General features: G+C 45.1%; 1 protein-coding gene across 1 annotated transcript in view; it reads left to right on the top strand.

Moving 5' to 3' along the window:
- The window catches only part of LOC146170763 (cell-death-related nuclease 7-like), a 41,863-nt gene that overhangs the window by 5,318 nt on the left and 12,770 nt on the right, over positions 1-23,775 (top strand). The window lies entirely within an intron of this gene.

Raw genomic sequence — 23,775 nt, 5'->3', positions numbered from 1 at the left:
GCTGAATCTGGGCGTTGCCATGGGTATTACTTTCGCAATCTACCGGGCTTAAGGAAGCTAAGCCTCTGCCATTTTTTTTTCGTCTTTGTGACGAGCATACTTACTGGTTAGTTTCATAGTTCTTTTCCTCCATTGTGAGTCAACGCATTTTAGGTATCGGTTTTGAATACTCTAGCTGCCCATCTGTTGCTGTCTAATTTCCTCAGGCGTTCCTCGTAAAATACACTCTGAGCTACCTGTACTTCGAACGATGCCCAGCTCATATCTCCCTGTAGCGCCTCACTTGTGTTTTTGCCGTAGGCACCTAGTGCCAATCGTCCGACAGCTCTCTGATTTATTTGTAATGCGACTGTACCTCCACTTTTAGGCACAAAACCGCATTTCCGAAAGGAAGCCTGGTCACCGTAATTCCTTTCCAAATACCTCTCAGCACCCGACACCTGTTGTATCCCCAAAATGCCCTATGCTTTATTATCCCGGCATTTTTTCGCCATTTAACCCTTAAGTGATTGCTCATGCTTTTCGATATATTCTTATTGGAAGGGCACAACGCAAAAAGGCACGGGACGAAAGGAAGAAGACGCACACACGAGCGCTAGTGTGTACGTTTTCTTCCTTTCACACCGGGTCTTTTTGCGCTGTACCCTTTCAATATGAATCAATACCAACTCCCCCAATTATATATTCTTTTTCGATGTATGCCAATCCTTCGTTTAACCATACCCCGAGATTTTTATATTCTGCTACTCTGGGTATTTCATGGCTGTGTATTTTAAGACCTTGATCAGTTGAGCCATTGAAAATTATCAGACGCGACTTAACAAACTTAAACCTAGAGCGTCCGCCGTACTTAACTATAATTTTCAAGTCTTCCTGGCTGTCTGCTAATAGCACAATATCGTCTGCATACATTAATTCGGTGAGCCGCTTCTCTACCACCTTTCTGCCTAATCTATATGACATGTTGAAACCCAGGTTACTTTCTTGTATCCTCCATTCAATATTTATCATATAAAACATGAACCACAACGGTGATAGAGGACAACCTTGTCTCAAACCTTTGCATACTTTGATAGCTTCCGTATTTCTTATCTCTTCAGATGTAATTTATACTTTGTTATCCCGGTATATATTTCCTGTAAGAAATCGGTTATCTCATGACTGATACCTTCTTCTTTTAATATGTTCCACAGGAGTTCCCTGTTTACGCTGTTGTGCGCCCCATTTATGTCGAGGAAGGCCAAGTACAATGTTCTATTTTTCACTCTAGATATTTCGATGCATTGGGCAAGCACGAACAGGCTATCATCTAAGCGCCTATCATTTTTAAAGCCTTTCTGAAGTTCTCCGAGCATCTTCGTACTTTGTACGCTTGATTGCATATTTAATTTCACCGCTTCATGGCAAGACTGTATATAACAGATGTTATCGTAATGGACCTATAGGATTTTACGTGCATTCTATTGCCTTTTCCTATAAAAGTACAATTCGGTTTACTCTGTCGGCAGGTGCCCGGAATTTTCTTATTCGTTATGCATGTTTCAGAATATTTTAACAACGTTTCCCTACTTCTTCAACCAAGTTCATTAGACAGCTTCATCGAAATTTCATCTATTCCTGAATATGTGCTTTAAGGAATATTTTTTCTGCCTTTTCCAGTTTATATTGGTCAGTTCTACGCTGCATTGTATTCGGCATTGTGTGCCTTCCTGATTTGCGGAGATTACCCTATCGCGGCTCCTAAATGACTCGGCTATAACTGATGTAATGTAGTTCACTGAGTTGTCTCCTTTTAAACAATTTCCCTCGTTATTGTGAATCTGGTCCTAGTTACTTTAATTTGTTTCACCTAGCCAGCTTACATGGTCACAGAATTTGCTTGGTCTGCCTCTGGAGGCATCGTTTATTTCAGCCATCCAGCGATGGGTGGGGTGCTTTATTTTACTTCGGACGATGGACTGTACATCAATTTTTTTTCCATATGATTGCCATTTTTTGTCTATTCCTTCCTAAGATACCTGCGCTTTCTCGGCCTCTCGGTGTTGCCTAGAAGCTGTCCGTCGTTTTTAAATGGCTTTTCTGATTTCCTTATTCCACCAGCTCCGTTTCTTTCTATTTCCATCCCAGCGGCTTGTTACCTTAACTTCCTTAATTGCTCTCCTTTTAAGTAGCTCTACATATCCATAATCCCAGTCTTCCATGGGGCTTTTCTCTATTGCTTCCTCTATGTCTGCTGCTATCTGCGCTATTTGATCGCCGTTTATTTTGCGTTTACCTTTTGTCTAAGTTACATTTCTCTTTTCATCAAGGGCCCCATCTGCAAACTAATACGTTTATGATCACTTCCCAGACTACACACCCCTTCTTCGTCTATTTCCATTTGTGTGAGCTTGCTATAAATTCCCTGCGACATTAGAAAGCAGCCAATAGTCATCTGCCTGTTCACGAATTCCCACGTGATTTGTTCCTCAAATTTAGTTTCTCTATTTACAATAACTAATTTGTGTCTCTCACAAATATCTAGCATTAGCTTCCCGTTACAATCCGTGTATCCGTCCATATCGTCGAAGTGGCCTTTCATGTAGCCCAGTAAAATAATATCGGCCCCGTCTCCAAACTGGCTTATATCGTCATTGAGACATTCAATGATACCCTTGTTTTCCTGCCTGCATTGGTGTCCTGTTCCTAAATAAGCTACCCCTAGCCATGTAAACGTCATAATTCTCGGATATGTTTTTTACAAGATGAAGTTGTTCTTTGCCAATTTGTTCCTTGGTGTATCAACACACCTATCCCTCCTCCTTTTTTCTCCGTTCTCTTTCTGTAGCACCCTTCCTAGACGTAGCCTTGTATAAACGATGGATATTTTAGATCCACGAGATGAGTCTCCCAGAGAGCGTACACACCTACTTCGTCGTCCTTCAACTGCTGTTCTATCTCTGGCCATTGCGCTCTCTTTCTACCCCCTTGCATCTATATGAAGCTGGTCCTAGTGTTGAATTTCTTTTTTGTACATTTCTTCCTGGACCTCCTCTTTGACATTTTGTTGTGCTCAGCCTCCCTTATTACGCTTTCTTTTGCTTCATTTCTAACTACCCCTGCGCGCGGAGCTCCCGCGACCCCTTAAAAAGGCTACTGCTATAGCCCAGGTCGGTAGCGCTGCTACGGCTCGGGCCAAAGCAGGCCATATCTATCTGCTAGGAAGAAAAAAAGGAAGAAGCTTGCATACTGCAATCTACTTTGCTGAGGGCTTCTCCAAATCTTCACTGGTTTGAAACAACTCTGCCTATGTTGGCTGGCCTGCCCCCCCCCCCCCCCCCCCTCCTTTCCTCATTTCCGCGCTGCTAAGATGAACAAAAGAAAGCGTGCGTGCTGCTGTGTGTTTTGCTTGCAGGGTGGCTAGACACTTCCCCTCGTCCAGCGCGACGCCGCGCACCGACGGCAAAGTGCCTGCATTCTTCCTTTCCGCGCACTGTGCTTCACAGATAGCTTGCCCACACCCCCTAGATAACTCCCTCCAGTAGAATGAAAATCAAAAATAGTATTGACAGGACACGCAGGAATGGCATAGATCCTGCGTCAGTTTTGTGTCACGGGACTCTGTGCCCAGTACCTGCAAAAATATCCTCTCGTCTCAGGTATTTGCATCAGGGATTTTGAATAGAGCGACGAAACACATTCTTTTTCAGCACCGTAGATGTATGTACTGAAACAGCATACCAAATAGAGCTCGTTAATAAGTACTTCTACCAATAATTCCATTCTGCTATTTCTCCACTCGGTCTACACATTTCAACATCGAAGCTTCACTACTGGCATAGTCTATTTTGCCAAGGGAAACAAAACAAGCAGCCATCCTTAGGGACAAAAGGAACGAAAAATGAAAGAGTAAACCGACCTATGAAATCATCTTCGGGATAAGCGCAGCTGCAACTCAACAACACAGCGGTTAATTGTTGCTCAAGGCGTAGTTCCCATTATCAGCGTCAGCTTATGTCTTAAGTCTCGGTCAACCAAATTGCATCTGCAGGCGTCGCAATGTATGCGGCTGCTATCCACGTATTCTATGAATCATTTCGATGGCGTGGAGAGATAAGAAATTAAAATGACCTCAGACATTTTTAGCAGATTCTTTTCGTTTTATTTTGAGTTGACATTCTTATATATTAATTTATCAAAATGCTACCTCAACTCACTAATTGTATGCTATGTTTCACAACCTAGGAAGGCACTCGAAATGGTCAACTTTCTCCTTTAAGCCATTGCGCTATTGCGCAGCGCAGCGGCCACTCGTCTCCTTGATGAAATGTAGCCCTTCACCAGATTGGTGCTATGCATGTGGCAATATAGCTTTCTTATTGACATTTTTGTGCAAGCGGCAATTTTTCAGTTTGGTTGTGGTATTTGTGGTATGCAGTGGCACTTTGGAAATAAGTTTGAAGGCCTTTTACAAGCAGCTATAAAAAATGCAAATAAGTTGCTAGTAAAAGTGCGTGCGAACCTTATCGCGAACCTGTTCGGAATGCTTCCTCCTTTTTCAGTTTCGGGTTAAACTCCATGATGATGGAAAAATTTTGGTTCGGTTCCGTTGCGGTTTCGCCGAAAATTCTAGTTCGGTTCCTGTTTTCGGTTGAGATCCGGTTCCGGTTTGACACCCTGACCGCCACCCTGTGCCTCATCACCTCCGTCAACATGGGCGAGAAGCAACGGTGGCCCACGCATGCAGCACAACACATGGGTCCGCTCCTCCTCACATCGTGTCCTTGAGAAGACTACGCGTGCAGACCTTGAATTCCGGAAAATCCAGGTCTCTCAAACCAGGCAGAAGAGAAAAGCGTAGATCGCGAGACCTGTGGGGTTTGTGCACTCGACCAAGATCCTTTCCCCAACCTGAAAGTTTCAGTCACGGGTATTTAATACTTAATCGCCTGGCGACCGCCGGTTTGAGACGAAGCTCACACAACAGTAGAGGGCAGGCACCGGCTATACGAAGACCTGAAAAGCGAGCTATGAAATCTTGTGTCCACTTGCCAGCTCATAGATTTCCGCTTAGTTTTTAGTCAGCTTATGTTGTGCACGTGGAGTTGTTTCTATTTTTGTAGATACTTTTCAGAATTTTTTGTTCTTATTTTTCATAAGCTATCTCGCCTTTGTATGTTTCTCGTCCTTCGTCTCGCTTTATGTGTGAAATATACGTCTTCTGCCAAATCGGCAAGCATCTTGAAGGGGTGTAAAAGGCAAGAACACAACGACCTGGCTTTCCCTCCTGTTTAGTGCTAATTGGATCCATATGTCCTGCGAACTTCCTCACATTTGTGTACCTGTTCTAAGTATATATCACTGCATAGTTAATGTTCTGTCCATGTATATCGCATGCTGACTAGCTAGTGTTAGGGTAATGAATTAATAACTAGTGTAGTGAACGAAGAGCGGATGTCACGAAACACGAGGAAGAGAACAACGAAGTGCCGCTGCGCTGCTCGAGCTCGCTGGTTTGTACCTAGACGGACTGTGTTCCTGTGCTGTTCGCCGTGCAGCTTACAGAGGGCTATATTCCTTGTTGAACCCTCAGTAAAACTCATTTCAGTTGGTGGAGGTGAGGATTTCCGTCCGCCCTTGAGCTTCGCAGCCTCACACTACCGACAACAGCCATGACCGATGCTACCACTCCTAGTCCAACCGTCTCCTCGTCCCCCGTCTTCTACGCTGGAGCTTTGCGCCAACGCGACTCTCCTATCTTCAGCGGAACCGGCGACCACGACGTGGAAGATTGGCTGTCCTCACATGAGCGGGTCAGTACACACAACAAATGGGACGAAGGTTTCAAATTAAATAACTTGATATTCTACCTAACGGACGTCGCCAACCTGCGGTTCCGCAACCACGAGGCCGATACCTCCTCGTGGTCTGCTTTCAAGACCAATTTTTCCGACATCTTCGGCAGGCCTGCAGTGCGCAAGCTGCGCTCTGAGCAACGCTTGCGCGGCCGTGCGCTGCTAGCCGGCGAAAATTTTGCAAGTTATATTGAATATGTTGTAGACCTGTGCAAGCGCGTGGACGCTTCAATGACAGAACATGCCAAGATTGGTCATATTTTACAAGGAATCGACGATGACGCGTTACAGATGCTTCTGGCCAGATACCCAACAACCGTGGTCGACGTAATCAATGCATCTCAAAACTATGAGGAATTGCGAAAGCGTCGTCAAATCACTCGTTCTTCACTCTCACACCAGGAGCCTCTTGCAGCTTTAACAGCTGACGCAGAACAGTCCCCCTTGCTGCAACAAATCAAGCAGTTCGTTCGAGAAGTTGCCCGTCAACTGTCCCTCATTCCCCACCGTCCTGACGCTTCCTCTCCTTTGGTGCCTAAGTTGCAGAAGCACTTCCCACGCTTCCTGAAGCTCCTTCTGTCGCTCCCTTGACATACGTCGGTGCACTAGTTCAATATAACCAACCTTCTGTCCCAGCCCCTTTGACCTACCCGGCTGTGGCTGCGCGGCCTCCGCCTGTGCCGTTACCACCCATGCAGCCTGTCCTATGCCATGCACCGCTTCCTCAAATGGCTCCGCTTCATCCTGCGACTCCGCGCTATTACAACCCGTGGCTCACTTCGGACTATCGCCCAATTTGTTACTACTGTGGTTGAACCTGGACATGTGGCCCGTCGGTGCCGTCGCCGCATGGCTACGCATCTCGAGCGTACGTCTTCGGAGTACTCCCCACCGCTGCTTCGTTCTGCTCCCTCTTCGCCTGCATACGCCGCCGAACAGCGTTTGTATACGACCCATCGTTCTCCTCCACGTCGCAGGTCACTGTCACCAATGCGCCGGCGACCACCCCCTGCTGATGAGGGAAACTAAGTTCCGCGGTTCATTAGGCGAGAACTGCGTGCTCTGCGAAAAGCTCAAGGCCTCATATTTTGCCCACGAACGTTATAGTAATCTCTATCGATGGTCTGTCTGTATATGCGATGGTCGATACGGGTGCTGCAGTGTCTGTGATTCATGAACGACTTTGCCGACGATTACGAAAAGTTACAACGCCATTTAACGGTTTATCGCTCCGCACTGCCAGCGAAGAGAGGATTGCACCTTTAGCAGCACGTACAGCGCTTGTCGTCATTAAAGGTCTTTTGTACAGTGTCGAGTTCGTAGTTTTGCCGTCTTGTTCTCACGACGTGATCCTTGGATCGGACTTCTTGTCTGAACATAACACCGTGATCGATTGCGCCCGAGCTGAAGCGGAATTTTCTGCACTGTGCGACGTACTGCCTGACGAAAACCGTTCAGTGTGTCCTCAAAAGCTCACCATCGCTGAAGCTGTCGACGTAGCTCCAGAAGCTTGTGCCCTTGTGTCTCTTTTGTGTGCTGCCGTGTCAGCCGTTCTATTTACGCCGTCTGCATCCCTCATCCACCGCAAGCACCTGCCGCTGCCATCTGCTGTTCTCGATGTTCACGGTGGCTTCACGAAGCTACTCATCTACAATCCGTCTCCGCGCCCGATTACTCTGCTACGTGGGTAATCTCCCAGTTGTGTTGAACCAGCCCACCTTCTCTCTGACCTGGATGCCTCCGAGATCAACCGCGGTAACTACATCAATGCTCTGCAGTCCGATCCGACGCTTGATTCGTTGCCAGGGGACTTCTTCCGAACCGCCATCGATGACGCCCTTCCTTCCACCTACCGCACTCAGCTTGTGGCCCTTTTACAGACGTTTCGCTCCGCGCTCCACTCCGCCCACACAGCTCTCGGCCGCACTTCAATAGTCGCGCATCACATTCAGACCGGCTCTAACACGCCTTTTCGACACGCCCCTATCGTGTGTCAGCGGCAGAGCGTCGCGTGATCAATGAGCAAGTTGAAGACGTGCTACAACGTGGTGTGATCCGTCCAACTCAAAGCCCTTGGTCTTCACCAGTGGTGCTAGTAAAGAAAGATGGTTCGTTTCGCTTTTGTATCGATTACCGGCGCCTCAACAAAATTGCCCACAAGGACAATTACCCCCTTCCGGTATATACGATGCTTTTGATTGCCGCCAAGGTGCCGAGTACTTTTCGTCTCTTGATTTACGTTCCGGTTACTGGCAAGCACCAATGGCCGCCTGTGACAGAGAGAAGACCGCATTTGTGACGCCGGATGGCCTTTATGAATTTAATGTGATGCCCTTCGGTCTGTGCAATGCGCCCGCCACAATCGAGAGGATGATGGATAACGTCTTGCGGAAGTTCAAGTGGCACATCTGCCTCTGATACTTGGAGGTGCGTAACGAAGTCAGTAGAAACCGACTTCGCTACGGACCTAGAGCGCTTGCGGCAAGTTTTGGTTTGCCTTATTGACGCTGGCCTGCAACTGAATCTTAAGAAGTGTCACTTCGGTGCCAAGCAGTTGACAATTTTGGGTCACATCGTCTCTAAGGAAGGTGTTCGTCCTGATCCCGCCGAGCTGCGCGCAGTCGCAGAGTTTCCTAAACCAGTCTCACTCAAGCAACTTTGAAGCTTCATAGGTCTGTAGGTCTGTGCTCGTATTTTTGGCGCTTTGTACGGAACTTCGCTTCTATTATTGCACCCCTGACGAAGCTACTCGGGGGAAACAGTGGGTTAAGTGACTGGTCGACCGAGTGCGACGAAGCGTTCGCCGCATTGCGTCATCTTTTGACATCGCTACCAATCCTTCGCCCCTACAACCTGACAGCACCCACCGAGGTCCATACTGATGCGAGTGGCGTTGGCCTCGGAGCTGTCTTGGCTCAACGGAAAAACGGCTTTCATGAATACGTCGTCGCCTACGCGAGTCATGTTCTCTCTAAAGCTGAATGCAACTACTCAGTTACAGAAAAGGAGTATTTGGCAATCGTGTGGGCACTAACGAAATTCAGACGCTACCTGTACGGTCGCCAGTTTGACGTCGTCACGGACCACCACGCGTCACGTTGGCTGTCCTCTCTTAAAGACCCGCCTGGCCGCCTCGCACGATGGGCCCTCCACCTTCAGGAATTTGACATTCGCGTTGTATATCGTTCTTGCCGTAAACACATGAACGCCGACGCTCTGTCTCGTTCTCCCCTAGCCAGCGAACCTGCTTGCTCCACGGCGGCTGATCCCGTCCTCTCGTCTCTAAACATCGCTGATATGCCTGCGGAGCAGCGCAAAGACCCGTGGCTCGCACCTCTTATCGACATCGTGTCCACTTCTCCCAACGCTGCGCCTTCTCGGACTTAACGGCGTCAAGCACCACACTTTGCCCTACGAGACGGTTTTCTCTACCGCCGCAATTATATGAGTGATGGTCGACGGTGGCTTCTCGTAATACTCCGCCATTTACGAAATGAAATTTGCGCCTCTTTCCATGCCGACCCTCAGTGTGCCCATCCTGGTGTAGTCAAGACGTTTCAAAGAATTTCTCAACGCTACTATTGGAGCGGCATCTACGGTTATATTTGCAAATACGTCCGCTCATGCATCGCCTGTCAAGCCGCAAGGCATCCACACCTAGTGCTTCTTGCCCCTTACAACCCCTTCCATGCCCGGACCATCCTTTTGATCACATTGGCGTTGATCTTTACGGATCACTTCCCTGCACGGTCTCTGGGAACCACTTGATTATCGTCGGCATCGGCCACCTCACCTGATATGCGGAGACCGCTGCCCTACCTGCCGCTACTGCATGTGAGATTGCCCTGTTCTTGCTGTTCTTTGTTCTTTGCCACGGCGCGCCCCATGATGCTGCTCAGTGACAGAGGCCGAGTCTTCCTTTCCAATGTCGTTGAAGCCCTACTGGCTGAATGTTCCATCATACATCGAACCACCACAGCCTATCACCCTCAAGCTAACGGGCTGACTGAGCGCTTCAATCGTACTCTCGGAAATATGTTCACGATGTACGTTGCCGCCGATCAGACTAACTGGGACGCTGTTCTTCCTTTCGTGACGTACGCTTACAACACCGCCACGGAGTCAACCACCGGATTTAGCTCTTTCTTCCTCCTTTATGGGCGTCAGGCGTCATCCACGATGGACACTATATTAAAATAGTGTCCCGACTCCTCCGAGTGGACTCCACTTTCTGATGCTGCAAAGGATGCGGAGGAATGCCGCCAGCTGGCCCGCAGTTTAACATCGGAATCTCAAGGCCACCAAAAGCATTGTAGCGACAAAGATCAGACGCCACATGTTTTCCCTACAGGGTTCCTCGTTTGGCTCTGGGTTCCTGGCACCCCACCGAGATTGTCATCGAAATTTTGAACTGAATACCACGGCCCCTACCGCATCGTTCACCAAACCTCAGACCACCAAATTATATCGTGGAGCCACTCACTCCCTCTTCGGACATGCGTCATCGCGACCGCGAAACTGTGCACGTGAGCCGCCTCAAAATATACTACGACCCGCTTGTCTTGCTCTCGCCATAGGTCGCGAGGGTGGCTCCTATTCGCTCGCGGGGAAATTTTAGCGAACAAAGAGCGGATGTCACGAAACACGAGGAAGAGAACAACGAAGTGCCGCTGCGCTGCTCGAGCTCGCTAGTTTGTGCCTAGACCGACTGTGTTCCTGTGCTGTTCGCCGTGCAGCGCACAGAGGGCTATATTCCTTGTTGAACCCTCAGTAAAACCCATTTCACTAGTTATATTTAAACCAGAAAAGTGGAATTTCATAGTAATTTGTCATGATTTCTTCACTCAGATTATTGGCCGACCAAACTTTTATATTGCAGCACATCATTGCATAACACTTGGCGAGAGGAAGTATAATCAAAAACTTTCGTTGTAATTTTATAACCTTGTCTCAACATCGCTTCAGTTAATCACATTCTTTGTAGCGTAGCTTCCCTACTGAAAACTCCTGTATAAAATTCGTACAGCAAAATGTATACAGGTTTACTGCACAGGTTCGGGGATACAGGATTTTGGGCTATTTCAGGAAATTCCTGTACTATCGCTGGAAAGTCCGGAATGAAACCACGCGGAGCTCCGATACCGGAACGGCCTGTATGGTTGATGGCCCTCGTTTCCGGAAAGAAACGCGTCGCCAGGTTTGAAAAAGCGTGCGACAAGACAAAATAACACAACCACATTTAAAATAATAAATAAAAAACTTTTACTGCCAAACCTGGGAATCGAACCTAGTTGAACCTCGGTCCTCATGATCTTCATGACGGGCGCCTTAACCACTACTCTACAGCATTTTTTTTTCTGACATGGTATTTATTATACAAAAAGGGTTATGTACACACACTATTTACAATTCATTCAGCCTTTGCTGAGATGCACAACAGAAGACAACTTTTTAAAAGGCAGGCAAAAATAAGCCCCTTGTCACCGGCGGAAACCAATCAGGTTGAAAGTCATTTTCATCATAAGTGTCCTTCAGTTGCAGCGTCATTCTGCTAAAATGGAGCCTAGGTGGAACAACAGGTTCAACGTTGCGATCCGACATGCGTGTCTTCCACAAGCTATGAAGTCCAATAAGGAAAAACATGTCATATGGTTCGTAATCAGATTGTGTAACAGCAAGATACCGCACACTGTACTAATTTAGAATAAAGTCTTTCTTTAGAGTTCAGTGCAGCACATCCCAAAAAAGAATTGCGTCTTTGCAAATAATGAAACAGTGCTCAATAGTTTCGGGCACATCACACAGATGGCAGTTTACAGAAGATACAAAAATATTTTTTTTCTATTGAGCCATGTGTTAACAGGTAGAGCTTCGGTGTGTAATTTAAAGAAAAATGTTTTCGTGCAAGGAGAAATCTGCATTTTGCGTACCCTTTCTAACACATCATGACCTTTAAAGCCAAAGTATAAAGAACGATACAGTGGTGGCGGAAAAAGCATTGCAACCAAATCCTTGTATAGTATCTTGCGCGAAACAGAATTTAAGTACTCATTCGAGAATCGTACTGTCAAAAACCTTACCGAAGCATAAACTTCCTGCATAAATCTTAGTAACTGCGGGCGATCAGTTAAATCTGAAGAAACCACTAAGTCGGGAAGCAGATTCATGAAATTAACTTGTAGGAATGCTCTAATAATCGGATGTGAACAATCACGAAAAAAGAAGAAACGGGCAACTAACTGCCTTACATACAGATGCACTAAGCCGATCGCCCCTGCACAAACAGGTCTGATTAGGTTATCACGCCGAATCGGTTCAAAATTTGATGACCAAATAAACGTCGCAAATATTCGATGAAAGCGCTGGATGTAATGCCTAGCACACTGGAGGACCTGAAGCACATAATAAAGTTTTGTCGCCAAAAACATGTTGCAGGCCTGAGCCTGACCGAATATTGAAAGCCGATAGGGGACAAATGTATCAGCATAACGCTGGACTACTGGAACGCGCTCTTTCCAGTAATTTGAACTTGACTTAAATGCATGCAGTGGAACGCGTAGATATTTAGGTGGCACACATGACCATTCAATTCCTGCATATAGGGGTGGTGTTGAGCCCCACGAACCAAACCAAAGGCCGGAACTCTTGGAGTGATTCATCTGAGCACCAGAAACAACGCCAAATTCTTCTATGCTGGACATAACTTTTTCTATGCTTGGTTTGTCAGTGCAGAAAAACGCAAGATCATCCGCATATGCAAGAACTTTAACCTCATTTCCAAGGAGAGGGAAGCCATGGATACTACTGTTATGTAAAACGCTCTGACAAAGTGGTTCCAAGTAAAGAGCAAAAAGCAGTGGAGACATCGGACAGCCTTGCTTCACAGAAGAGTTTATTGGTATGGGGTTTGATAGGTGGCCATTTACAATTAGGCGAGTGAACAATTTCTATAGCAAAGTTGCACCCCCTTCAGTACTACAGAACCAACGTTCGCTCGTTCCAGAAGAGAAAACAGGAAAGAATGACGAACTCGATCAAATGCTTTTGCGAGGTCGACCTGAAGTAAAGCAACCTGATCGTGAGAGCAGGAGCATGATTCGAGGACTGTGCGAGCAATATGTACATTACTTTGTATGGCTCGCCCCCTCAAGCCGCCCGTCTGGTGAGGGCCAATGAGAACCGAAATTGCGAACTGTAGGCGATTTGATAAAATTTTGGCGAAAATCTTGTAATCCACATTTGCCAGTGTAATTGGTCTATAGCCTTCTACTGACCGTAATTTTTCTTCATCAGTACTCTTTGGAATTAGGACTGTGTGGCATTTTGTAAAAGTCTCGGGAAGGGCTTCTAGATCAAAACTTATCGCGAAGACATCTAGCAGGATAGGAACAAGAACAGTTTTAAAAGCTTTGTAAAATTCAGAGGAAATGCCATCAGGACCAGGCGTTTTTGAGAGAGGTAATTGATCAATTGCCACTTCAACCTTTTGCTGCGTGAAAGAGCTACTAATTACAGAACAATCATTTTCTGATAAAGGGCTCACCAGGGATGTGAAACGCGAGATGTTAGAATTTCTTACAGGAGGAGTGGCACTAAACAACATCGAGTAATAATCCACGAATGCGGACGTAACCTCATTCGTACTCGTAACCAATGTGCCATTACGCATAATTCCCGGAATCAGCTTTGCAGTCGCATGATGACGTTCATGAAGCAAAGCTTTCCGCGTCGGCCGTTCGCAGTGCAAAGCACGCTTGACACGAGATCGGATTAAGGCACCCCTGTATCGTTCCGCATCATGCCTTTGTAACTGACTTTTGACACTAGCAATTTCGTCCGTATATGATCCAGGGGATTCACATTCTAGCTCATACAGGTTACACAAGGTTTTGTTAAGTGTCTCCTCCTGATGTTTTCTGTAGAAAGATTTAATTGAGCCAAGTTCAATTGCTATCGCACGTACTTCCTGCTTGAACATTTCCCAAGCGGCGAACAATGGTAGATTTCTGGAAAAACATGATTGGAGCTGTGAGCGCACACGAATGATAAATTCTTGATCATTTACCAGCGATGAGTTTAACTTCCAAAGTTCCCACTGCGGCCTAAACTTTGAATGGTCATTGCCGCCGAGCCGGGCTACTATTTATTTATTTATTTATGGCGCTGAGTTTGCCACACGGCATAAAAGGTGGTGGTATAGCGTCACAGGAATGTGTGGAGTGCAGCCATGTGCAAGAAGTCACACAAACTGCGTGCATAAATGTTTGTTGTCCATAAGTGGAAATGAGAGTCATTACTTGGTGAAAGTCCAGCTTTTTGTTGAATGGTGTTGCGCATATGCGAAGTTCCTGGGCATGTCCATATTAGATGCCGTACAGTCGTGTCGCAAGCCAGTTCTTCGCAGTGTGGGCATTTGTCGGGAACTGGAATAGTAGTACTTTGCCACTGGTGTCTAACGGCGGGCGTAAGAGCCACTCCGACCCTCAGCCGTCTCAGAGATACCTCCTCCACCCTTGTTAGATTGGGCGGAAGGGGATACGTACACGGGGGAATTAGAGCACGTGTACGCTGCCTGAGGGATGCTGATGATGTCAAATGGGTCAGGAGTGGATCCGGTGGAAAGGAATTATGAATAGGTTGTGACACATCTTCTGCATGAGGAAGCACGTCTGCTGTTATGGTATTCAAATTTTTGTTGTCTTGAACCCAGTGAATGGGTATAGTCACTGGGTAACGGTGAAAAGCAGCATGTATAGTCTGTGCGACCCTAAGAGTGCCATGGACTTTCTTTAAGTGTTTTAAGGCTTCTTGACACTGACTCATTATGAGTACTTGTTGAAACGTAGGGTCGGCAGGTAACGCTTCTATGGCGTTTAAGATAGCTTGCAGTTCGAATGCAAGAGTTGATTTGGCGTCGGTAAGGTAACTTCGATTGGTGTTCAGGTGAGGGTGGGTTGGGCTTATAAAAGCAACTGAACCACCTTTTGGGGTTACGGCTACATCTGTGTAAATAATACAGTCATCATGTGTTGCGCAAGACATTATTGGGAATGATGATGAGAGCTGCGACTTCTTGGTGAGTAGAGGCTTATTAGAAGTAAGGTGGTAGTAGTCCCATGGAGGTGGTTGGTTCTCTAATTCAAGACAAAGGGAAGCTTTTCTTGCTCTGCTTGTCTGTCTTTGGGCAGTTAATTCTGCCAGCGAGTTAAGGTGGGCGTACTCCCGGAGCAGACGGATAGGAGTTGATCGAGGCAGTCCCGTAATAACTCGCATGGCCTCGTGGTTGAGTGCCTCGAGTGTAGACCATTGCCATTTTGTCAGTTTCTGAAACTGTGCCTGGTATAGAAGCCGCGGTTGAAAGACAGCACGAACAAGTCGGCGAGCGGTATCTGATCGGGCACCACCATAACGATTTGCTATTCTTCGAATTAGTCCCAGTGTGTTCATGGCACTTTTGCGTACATCGGATAGCCAAACTGTGCCTTTTCCTGAAGAATGTACATGGAGACCCAACACCTTGGTATGTTCCACTTCAAGGAGGGTTGTATTGTCAATTGTCAACGCGAATGGATTAGCTTTGAAACTTCTGCGGCCAGCCTTATTGCCCACATGAACATAGCATGTTTTAGTGAGGTTGAGGGATATGCCTGTGTTGTTGAGAAAGTTATCAAGGATATTTATGGCATTTTGCAGGGAGTCTTGCTAAAGTGCTAGCCTACGCAGATAACATTACTATGTGGTCTACAAACCGCTCAGTGCAGGAGCCGGGCTACTACCATGCTATGATCGGAAAATGAAACCGGTATAGTTTCGCAAACAAGCCAGCGGGAAACTAATGTACAAGATGCATAGATCAGGTCTAGACGAGCGTGAGAATGCCCCTGAATGTGGGTGAATGATCTAAAAGCACGGCAGGATGCCCCTGTATCAACCAGTCCCGCATCTTCTGTAACACGGAACAAAAGTTCCCCACTCCTGTCACTGCGTGCGTCTGGACTAGAACGATCTATGGGGTTGCAAACACAGTTGAAGTCACCCATTAGCACAAGATGTCGGTCACAGTCAAGTAAGCTGGCTATGTGTTCAAAAAAACTTATGCGCTGTGTCACAGTATTAAAAGCATAAACATTAATTATCCGCCATGGCTTCCTAAAGAGTAGAAGATCGCAACATATCAACCGACCCTCGGTGTCGATATTATAAGTTAGGCCAGTACAAGGCAGCGTCTTTCGCAGAAACAGAGAACAACCTGCCGACAAGCCCACAGCATGCGCAACAATGACATTAAAATCTGCCAAAAAGGGCTGTAACGCCCTCTCGGTTTCCTCCTCTCTCTCTATCTTCGTCTCTTGGACTGCCACAATATCTAGACGCCTTTTGTTTCTTTACAGCTTTTACAGCTGTAAAAGCTTTTGTTTCTTTACTGCATCAATTGGTACAAATACCTTAGTAAAAGATCGTGGTTGCCATGCCCCTTGGCTGACAACCGTGTCTAATGGACTTTCTTTACCACACGTTCGCCCATCAGACTCAAGATCTCCTCCGCAGCGTCTTGCTCTTCAAAATTTCGTTTAGTTTATACACTTGTTCAACAAAATAATCACATACAGATCGTTCATCGACATCACAGAGTCTATAAGCCATCCTACTCCTCCAAATACTGGGAAGGTCCAATAGCATGATGAGGCCATACTGAAAATCATCATTAACAGTTGTCAAGTACCGAATTCCACGTGGCGTCAATGGCAGGTCTTTTTTAAGTGTCCTTTGTAACACATCCCAGTAAAACACCGCATCCCAACAATCCAGGAACACGTGCTCAACTATTTCAGGTTTCCTACATAGTAGACAGTTCGAGGCCCAAAGTACAAAAAGGCTCTTTTCTTCCATCCATGTTTTGACTGGGAGGGTTCTTGTATTCAATTTAAAAAAGAATGTTTTTACGCCCGGTGCAACAGTCATGTTTTTAACACGTTTTAGCCCATATTTCCCTGGGCCTTCACAGTATAAGGTTCTGTACAATGGAGCTGGGAACAATTGTGAAATAAGATCTTCGTACAGTCGCTTCGGTGGTACCGTCGCTAAATACTCTACAGAGTACCTCACGCGCAAAAACTTGAACGACCACATCCCTTCTCGCAGGAAGCGTGACACAGTGTATCCCCGAGCAGAGCATGAAGAGACAATAAACTCTGGAATTGCACTTGATAGCATGCTTTGCATAAAGGTTCTCAGGAGTGCATCTTTTTCGTCACGTAGAAAACAAAACCTTAAAACCATCTGCTGCACATATAGATGCATTAGAGACAACCCTCCGTCTTTAACTCGCCGAAAGAGATTATCTCTGCTAATTCGTTCACAGTTGGACGACAAAATGAAGACCGCAAATACACAATGGAACCTTTGTATATTGCTTCGAGCACATTACAATACTTGAAGTAAATACATTATTCTGGCCACCAAAAAGGTATTGCATAAAGTCGCACGGGCGAAAATAGAGAGGTTACGTCCCATCCATCCTTTCCTCCTTTCCCGTATTTCTTCCGCTTTTTCATTCCAGTAATTCGTATTTTCCCGTATTAGTTCAATGGGACTCCCAAATAAACACCGGGCTTTGTAGCCCATCTTACTCCACAGAAAATTTCCGGTTCCTCTTCCCATTCCCCGTGCCAGACTCCGAGACTTTTATTTAAATTAACAGCACTACCAGTCTGCCTGCAATACCTTTGTGTTACTTTCAAAGCTTCCGAAACGCTTTCGCGATCTTCAGAAAAAAGCGCCACATCATCATCGTATGCCAATATTTTCACTTCATATACTCCCAGCTTAAAACCACGGATGTATTCGTTAGCAATTACCATTCTACACAATGGTTCCAAATATATAGCAAAGAGGAGAGGAGACAGTGTACATCCCTGCCGCACAGATGCTCTTACATCAATTCTTTCCGATAACACTTTGTTAATCATAAGGCATGTAGAACAACATGCATAAGCCATTTTAACTCCTTTCAATACAACGGCACCAACACAAATATGTTCCAACAATCAGTACAATATTTCATGAGACACACGATCAAATGCTTTTTTCGAAATCAACTTGAACCATGGCCACTCTCCTGTTTAGAGCATCGCAGCACTCCAACACACTACGCGCTACATGAATATTATTAAATATGCTTCTGGTCTTTATTCCCATGTTTGATGAGGTCCAACAATATCTTTTATAATGTATTGCAATCTCTTAGCTAACACCTTTATCAGAATTCACTGCAACCATAACCCGCTGTAGAGTAGTGGTTATTTCATAATGTTGATTATAAAATAACCACTACTCTACAGCGGGTTATGGTTGCAGTGGTTATTATTCAGTATATGTAGCTACTTTTGCTCTTTCTTACTTTGTATATTTTTCTGGCTGTAGAATTTGTGGCCGTAATTCACCGATCGCCCTTTAAACACGCTGATTATTTTTCAGGCTATCACGAGGGTTCACAAATGGGCTGTATCTTTATAATACGTCGCTTTATTGAAGGCAAAACTCAAGATATCATAATTTACTAGTGCTGATGTGTTTTTCATCATCTACGAACGCTTGCATGTTTTTCTACATACAGATATATCTCGTGCACCAATACGTGTAATACTGAGCATTTTAGCTGCACGTGCTACCAGCGGAGCATCGATGTCAATGAATACACATCCGACTGAGCGGTTTCAATATGTAAACATTCGAGAACGCGTCGGCCGGTATGCGGCTATCTGCGCATCTTTCAATAGTCAGCGATGTTTGTTTATTTTTTCTCGAACAGTTTTTTGTCATCGCTAGCGAAACGATACGTTCGTGCTTCCACTTTCCCGTTGAAGGCGGCAGATCTTCAGTCGCAGATATGAGGACGCACCGCAAGATCGTACGAGCTGCAGCGACTGTTGTACGCGCAAAAGCGACGCGACGCGCGTATAAGCTTGCTAGCGCACACTTCGACGGCTTCGTATTTTCGAGGTATTTGGGAAACGAAGCGAGCTCTTTCTATACAGAATAGTTGTATAATATGCTTGGTATTATGCTTATTTAGTGCGCTGGAGTATCCGGCATGGTCATTCTGGTTGAGCTTCGTCGATCGGCCCGGTTCTGTTCAGAAGCGGAATACTCTGCCCGGTATCAGTTCCAGAAATGACGCGTTCGCACGGTTTCTGGTTAATTGATACAGGCTGAACCGAAATGAAACCGCGCGGAGCTCTCATTCGGAAATTTCTGTATGGACCGCGGCCCTTGTTTCAGAAAAAAAACTGGACGCCAGGCTAGAAAAATCATGCAGAGCTATAAAATAACACCCCTACATTTGAAAAAGAAAAAGAAAAAAAAACGAAAAGAAATAATAAAGAAATTAAAAAACATCTACATGTGATTCGAACTTTGGACTTTCCAGTCAGCAATCACGCTCTTTAACCACTACACCACGGCAGAATTTAGTGGAAGGTGTTATATTTCTGCTTATGTAGTCGACATTGCTGTTTTGTAGTTTGTGTATTTTTGTAGGGTGAAGAATTTGTGGTCGTAATTGAACGATCGCCCTTTAAACATGGTGAATCTTTTTCCTGTTTACCACGAAGAGTTATTCGTGTCCCGCATCTTTACAATGTATCGCTTTCTTGCAGACAAACCTCAGAATGTCACAATTTACTAGTGCTGATGTGTGTGTTTTGTTATCGTCTTCGAACGCGTGCAGTTTTTGCTACATATAGAAATATGCGGTGCACCAACACTTGTAATGCTGCTTGTTCTAGCTTCACCGGCTGCCAGCGGAGCCGCGGGGTCAATGAATTTGCTTCCGACCAAGTGTTTTGCATACGTAAACACTCGAGCAAGCGACTCCCGATGTCCGGCTGACATGTGCATAATTCGATGGTCAGCGATGTGTTTCATTTATTCTCGAGCGTATTTAATCCTCGCTAACGAAACGCTACGTTCTTGCTTGCCCTTTCGGGTTGAAGGTGGCAGATCTTCAGTCGCAGATATGAAGATGCACCGCAAGATCGTACAAGCTGCAGCGACTGTTGCACACGCAAAAGCAAAACGCGATGCGTGTATGTACTTGCTAGAGCACACATCCACGGCTTCATATCTTCTAGGTATTTGCGAAACAGCGCGTACTCCACATATACAGAAATGTTGTAACGTATAATATGTATGGTTTCATGCTTATTTACCGCGAAGGCATGTTCCGACGTGGGCATCCTGGTTGAGCTTCACGATCCGCTCGAATTGTGTTGAGAAGCGGTAATACTGTGTCCCGTATCAGTTTCATTTATATGGGTTTTTCCGGTTTCTGTTAGGGCGGACATGACCTGTCCTGTATATGAGCTCAATACAGAATTGGTCCGCGCTGTTTCATATCCAAACCGGATTGGGATGTCATGTATAAGTTGCATACTGTAAATGGTCTGCCCTGTATTAACCCTATACCGGACTGCACCGTCCGCATTGAGATTCACAAAGGACATGACCTCTCCGAAATAAACCCGTTTAAGCTTCATACAGGACTTGTCACACCGGACAGGTCATACAGGACAGGTCAAACCGGACATGATCCGGACTGGGATGTCATGTATAAGTTGCATACTAGAAATGGTCTCCCCCTGTATTAACTCTATACCGGACTGGATCGTCGGGATTGAGATTCCCACCGAACATGACCTGTCCGATGTAAACCCGTTTAAGCTTCATACAGCACTGGTCACACCGAAATGAAATTTATACGGGATAATACAGGACCGGTTCAAACCCATCTGTCGCGATACGGGATTTTTCATTAGGGTATAACTTTTAGGCAGAAACTCGACGTCTAAATTTATTCATTTAGAGCCGACATGACTTTCTAAAACGTTTTCATCTAATTTCAAACTAGCTCTTTCTTTGTAAAATAATATCTGTGAATATTAACTGCAGTCTTTCGAAATTAATTGAATGCGTACTTGCAGATCGCTGGCAGTTTGTTTCGGCTAATGGTCTAAAACGTGCATTTTCGTGCACCACACGAATCTGTTCTTTGGCCACTTTTTCATTAAATTTTCATTATTTCTATTTAATGGAACGCCTTCCCTCCACTGTGCCTTCTAATATCTATCCTTTCGCTGACTGTCTTATTTTCCACCGACTAAAAGTACTAACTACGCTACAGTCATAGGGAATCTTTTAATGTTATAGTAAACATGTAATAATTAGCTCATGAAGTTAATATTCTGAAGTGCAAAGCCATGCGCGTATCTCGCACATATTACGGCCTCACAACTTACAACGCAAATAACACTACTTTAGAATCAGCTTGTGCTTCCCAGTACCGCGGGGTTTATATTACGAATATTTTTATCCTGGACTAGCCCACTTTAACTATATAATCAATGATGCTAATCCGATGCTGCGCTGCCTCCGTGCTAACATTTTCACTGCTCAATCTTCCCTTATACGGCTTCCTTTCAAGTTGCTCATACACCGAAAACTTGAATTCGCATCAGAAGGATGCTGCTTATGTCACATTCCCCTATTATCTTGAACTTGTTCGAAATATTTCAACCCACTTCTTCTTTTCCCAAACAAAGAACCAGCATAACAACAATTAAAAATGGTCTTGAATAGTACTGTATAGCATCTCAGTGCGACATTTTTCGCTTAGCATTGTTTCGTGCACTGTACTCGTATTACGAACTCATACCTTATAATTATTCTAGAACTATCCCGCCGAGGTGGCGCAGTGGTGACGGCGCTCGACTACTGTTCTGAAGGATGCGGGATCGAATCGCAGCCTCGGCGGCCGCTTTTCGATGAAGGCGAAAAGCAAAGCGCCCGTGTGCTGTGCGATGTCAGTGCACGTTAAAGAACCCCAGGTAGTCGAAATTTCCGGAGTCCTCCACTACGGCGTCTCTCATAGCCTGAGTGGCTTTGGGACGTTAAACCCTCAGACCAAACCAACCAATTATTCTAGAACTGCTTTATCGCTCCCATCACATTAATTGCATTCACAGTGTCGGTGTTGGACGTTGTAACACTAAAAATGATTCAGTCTTACATCCCGGGTAAATATCGTGTATAGAACCATATCCTCGGTGCGACTGTATCGAACGATTGTAAAGAACGATTTCCACTCTAGCTGAAATTGTATGATTAGGAGAACAATATTTTATAATATCTCGATGCACTGTGTCATCGGATAATATCTAGTAATTATAGTATTAAGTGATACTTTTCATTTATGTTTCGCTGAATTGCTTGTTCTTATTATGTATTTTGTCCACTCCCTTCTGTAATGTTTCTAGCCCTGAGGGTAAATAAATACATTAATCGCATCATTTAGCCGCAAAAATATAGCATTCAATTATCGTACATAGTGTACCCTATTTGTGGAGACTGTGCCCTATAGGACAAGGCAGGGGGCTATAGAACGAAAATTGGTAAGTGTAACGGTAAGAGATATGAAGTGAGCAGAGCTTGTCAGAAAAATTGCTCCAGTGAGAGCAATTCTAGTGGAAATCAAGATGACATTAGCATGGGCAGAGCATGTAGTCCGTAGAGGACACACGAAGGGCAGCACGTTGAATTCCAAGGTAAGAAAAACATAACAGGAGCGGCAGAAAGCTATGTGGGTGGATGAAGTTAAGAAGTTCGCAGGGGTCGAGTGGATGCACTTCGTACAGGATTGCGTGATTTGAAGGAAAATGGGAGATCCTTCGCCGTGCAGTGAGTATGGTGCAGCTGCTGCTGATGATTCGTGGACATGCAGTGATCAGCATATTATTGTTGCATAAATCCTTAGCCTTTACAAAACCATGAGAATACGCCGAATAAACTATAGTTTGACAGTGTTGAATACGGACCATTTTTCTGTTTTTTCTTTACTAGATGGTTCATTATTTTCAATTATTTATTTTATGTTTTGCCTGCTGAACTTAACTTTCACATGCAAAGTTTCACAGCACCTTCAGAAAAAAAATAGGAATGTAAAATCCTAAACTTCGAACTTGTAAGCAAAACAAAAAAGCAAGCCTTGGCATCGCAAATTCTGAATGCCTCACTTCAAATATATCCAGAGTAGCGACGTTTATTGTTTGGCCCCCCCATACGCGCAGTTCGCAAACTGTGTTGCCAATACCGCACCCGCCTTCTTGCACTTTTTTCTGCGAAATAGAGGAACTGCTCGAAAAGCACTCTGCTTGCCTTAAATCGACGTTAGGCCAAAAATAGACAAAACCCATTATATTATAACTGAAAAGAAATCTTTTGCATGTGACCCGAATAGGTTTTTACTGGGGTTGCAAATGCGCTCATAAACAATCCTTGTAATATGTGTCAGTGAATCAATATTTGATCTGCGGCGCTTGTCACATCTCCTCCACAGCATAAAATGGCAGTCCTGGTGTCACTTTGCCATTCCAGTAGTTTATTCCACTCATACTTCATACTCATAGTTTCTCATACTCGGTATGCACCCTTACTCTTCTTCTATCAATGCGATTACTTTCTTTAACATAATTTACGCAACTTCTATTAACAAATCAACCAACCAACCAACCAACAAATCTACTAATCATTTGTCTTCTATGTTCTTGTGTGCTCTTAACTCTGAAGCAGGTACGCGTGCATCAGTATCTGTGCAAAAATTTACTTCTGTGTAATGAGCGTCGCATATGCAATACAGAAGGCTTCTGAATCTGCTCGTTCATGTATTTAATCTGATGGTTACCACATAGGAATAATTTATTTCGCATATTTCGAACATTCTGAAACGCCATACGGTTTTAACTTCAGGCCGAAATGCAAATAATCTGTTTCTCATAGGGTCCTTCGAATTTGAATAAAACATCAATCCCTTTTCTCAACATACTCTCCCTTTACATGCCTAAACGCTGTGTTGAATAGCAGACTGCCTTCTAAAGTCGTTTATTTT

The sequence above is a fragment of the Amblyomma maculatum genome, unplaced genomic scaffold, assembly GCF_055883805.1.
Source record: "Amblyomma maculatum isolate TAMU_Amacu unplaced genomic scaffold, ASM5588380v1 scaffold_53, whole genome shotgun sequence".
Lineage (NCBI taxonomy): Eukaryota > Metazoa > Arthropoda > Arachnida > Ixodida > Ixodidae > Amblyomma > Amblyomma maculatum.
This window is presented reverse-complemented; position numbering and strand designations above follow the sequence as displayed.